This window comes from Rattus norvegicus, chromosome 5 (genome assembly GCF_036323735.1).
Source record: "Rattus norvegicus strain BN/NHsdMcwi chromosome 5, GRCr8, whole genome shotgun sequence".
Lineage (NCBI taxonomy): Eukaryota > Metazoa > Chordata > Mammalia > Rodentia > Muridae > Rattus > Rattus norvegicus.
This window is the reverse complement of record NC_086023.1, coordinates 22,530,788-22,534,020: the sequence shown is the minus strand read 5'-3', so window position 1 is coordinate 22,534,020 and position 3,233 is coordinate 22,530,788. Positions and strand designations below refer to the sequence as shown.

Sequence of the window (3,233 nt, the reverse complement as noted above, 5' to 3'; positions counted from 1 at the left end):
GCCGGGATCCTCGGGTGTGGGACTTCCGGTAAACACAGGACGTGCCCGGTCCTAGACGAGTTCTGCCTCTAACTTTTTTATTTTTAAGGTTTTTATTTTTTAGGGGATCTCTCAATGGACCTGGGCAGTGGCCATCTTAGGCATAGTCTGTGCCTCCTGACCTGTGTGGCACCTGACTGGTGATTCTTTCAGGCTTCTTCCCTGTTCAGGCCACATAGAGCTGGCCTGGCTGTGGGCTTTGGATGCCTTAGGCTCACTCCAGCCTGAGGCACTTGCTCCCGTGGGTGTTTTTTGTTCATTTGTTGTTTTGTCTTTTTTTGTTTTGTTTTAGCTTCTGGCTCCTTCTCCTTCCTGGGAGTCAATTAAGAGTATGGTGGAACCTGGGCTGGTGATTGTTTCAGGGTCCATTGTTTCCGGGAGTGTTAGGCTAAGAAACATTTACAAGTTCATAAATCTGAACACTGAGCATAAAGTAGCCTCTCTCCTCTCTGCCACCTACTGACACACACATGGCACAGCAGTCACACTTGCAGTGCCTCTAGGGGCAGGGAGCTCTAAACTTTTAAGACCTGGAAGACATTTCACATGCTAGGAATTGGCCGAGAATGTCAATAATATCAACCAGTAGACATAAAATTTGTAACCGTAAGTCTAATTTGTAAGAATGAAGATTGACTTATAGCCGAGTTCAATTTAGCACATCCACTTTTAATTAATGAAAAAGTTAAGTTTGAGAGGGGCTGAATTATAGGCAATGGTAAAACATTGTTGTATCTTAACCTGTAGTCCCTTGCCCAGAAAACTGAGCCTTTATCTATAATAAACAACTCAGGAAAGTGGTATCTTCTAAGTCAAATTGACAACCTGTCTCCCGTGAAAATATCTGTGGCTATGTAGGAAGTTCTGTTAACCATCAGAACCAACATTTGATCAGTAAGTGAGAAAACCCTCAACTTTTATTTTATCTTCCAACTCAATACCTTCCAGAGCAAGTCTTACCATCATAAAGGGTGTCTATGTGTGTGTGTGTTTGTTTGTTTGTTTGTTTGTTTGTTTGTTTTCCCAGACCAAAGAGTTTCTATCTGGAGCCTCTATAAGCCATTTCTCTGCTTGCCTTTGAATATTTCCACATCTGAGGGCATGGTAGCTGACCAACTTCCTGTAATAGCTAAGGAATATTTTCATTTGTTCAATATTTATTTTCACATGTGTCAATTCAAGTAGTAAAACTCTGACTTAGGTTAAAGGACCCAGGCTTGGTGGAGCCTACATGCTTTTGTGTTCAGCTTGCCCTTTCTGTCTGCTTTCTTCTTTATGTTGGAGTGGTTCAAAATCCCAGAGACATATATGACCGTCTTGCTATTAGAGAAGGAAACTGTTTGGGGTCTGTGTTGGTTTTAATAAGAATGGCCTGCCCCATAGGCTCATATATTTGAATGCTTGGTTACCAGGGAGTGGCACTTTGTGTAGATGATTTATAACTCTGGAGTTAAACTTTTTGTTTTCAATTGCTCAAGCCAGGCCTAGTGCCTCTCTCTCCTTCTGCTGACTACAGGTCCAGATGTAGAACTTTTAGCTCCTTCTCCAGCCCCGTGTTTGCCTCCATGTTGCCAAGCTCTCCACCATAATGATAACAGACTGAACTTCTGGAACTGTAAAGAAGCCCTAATTTAATTGTTTCTTTTATAAGAGTTGCCTTTCATTGTATCTCTTCACAGCAATAGAGCACTGACTAAGACAGTGCTAGATGCCCACTTCTGCTGAGGCAGCTCATGCCATGGCCTTTGTTCTTGTGTCCATGCCTTAAGCATCCTGATCTCTTGCCAGGACTCTGCTTGCCAGGGTCTGGGCTCAGCCTTTGTCTGCTTTGGGATCCACCAGGTCTTGGTGTACTTCCTTATCCACATAAAAGCTAAGAGACACTAACTTCTTCCTAACCTCTTATCTGTGTAATGAAAGGCTGTGATGATAGGTGGTGGTGGTGCACACGTTTAGTCCTAGCACATGGGAGGCAGAGGCAGGCCAATCTTTGTGAGTTCAAGGCCAGTCTGATCTACATGACAGTCAGGTATACCCAGAAACAACCTATCTTGAAAAAAATACTAAATAAATAAGTATAAAAATTAAACATTTAGAAAGTAAGCAAAGCCATGATGAAGACCAGCCAATGATACAGATACTGGTCCCCTTTCTAGCTTCACAGAACTTTAGGTCACATCCCGCCGCTTATGGCCTCATCTCTATGAAATAGAAGCTGAAACTCTTAGTCTGTTTCTGCTACACCATCACTGGCTTGGGGCTCAGACTCTGCAGCCTCACATGGGGCTTCATCCTGGAAAGCAATGGAGGGTGAGGAAATGGAAAGTGTGGATAACAGTGAGATGATTTGAAATCCATCTGCAGAGCAAGCCTGGCTGACACTCTGAAAGATATAATCTATGGTACCATGTACTTCATGGCCTGTACCCTGCAAGAGTGGCTTCAGGGATTTGTTTGAGTGAATAGCAATATAATTAGGGTTTCGTTTCTAAGTTTCATTGTTTGGCTACCCAAAGATTCAGGCAGCCCCCTTTATGAGTAAACATTCTTGAGTCTAGCAAAGGTGGCTTCAACTGTTGCAGATAAAAGTCCTATTAAAATACATTCTCACTACTCATCTGACATTATGGGATCCTGTGACTCCAGTAAATAGACTATGTCATGGAGAACCAATGCTTCAACTCCCTAAGAAGATGGTAACCTTAAGAGATACCAGGAACTGGATGAAACACATTTATTGGTCTAGAGTAACAATAGTATGTGACAACCAGAAAAGAATTGGAGAGCACGTGTGACCTCTTCAGACACTCAGAACAATGTACTGGACATTTGGATAGTCATTCAGTGTGTGGTTATAGACTGACTCTCCATTTTGGGCACTTGCTGGAAAACCCACTTCCAGGACCCACAACACTGAGTGCTTTCTAAGTGATTAGTGCTGGTTTAAGCTCAAGACACACACAGACTATTCAATCTTTTCAGAAGTCTTCCGAAGTGGAATCATATTCCCACTGTAGTGATATGAAATGTGAAGCTTAGACACAGAGGAAGCCAAGGCCATTTTTGTAATCCCAGTGGTAGAATAGAAGAGACACACTTAGCTCTGAACATTCTTAACCAGTCTGCTTCACCACTTTGGTGAATCCCATCCAAGCAGAGAACTCGTCATAAAACACAAGGAAAGTGGGGGAATC

General features: G+C 42.7%; 1 non-coding gene across 1 annotated transcript; it reads right to left on the bottom strand.

The window, feature by feature from the left end:
• Positions 1-418: 418 nt before the first annotated feature.
• Positions 419-549, bottom strand: LOC120103297 (small nucleolar RNA SNORA17). The gene has a single exon (XR_005505373.1). It is a non-coding gene; the product is annotated as a small nucleolar RNA SNORA17 (small nucleolar RNA).
• Between the last annotated feature and the right edge of the window lie 2,684 nt (positions 550-3,233).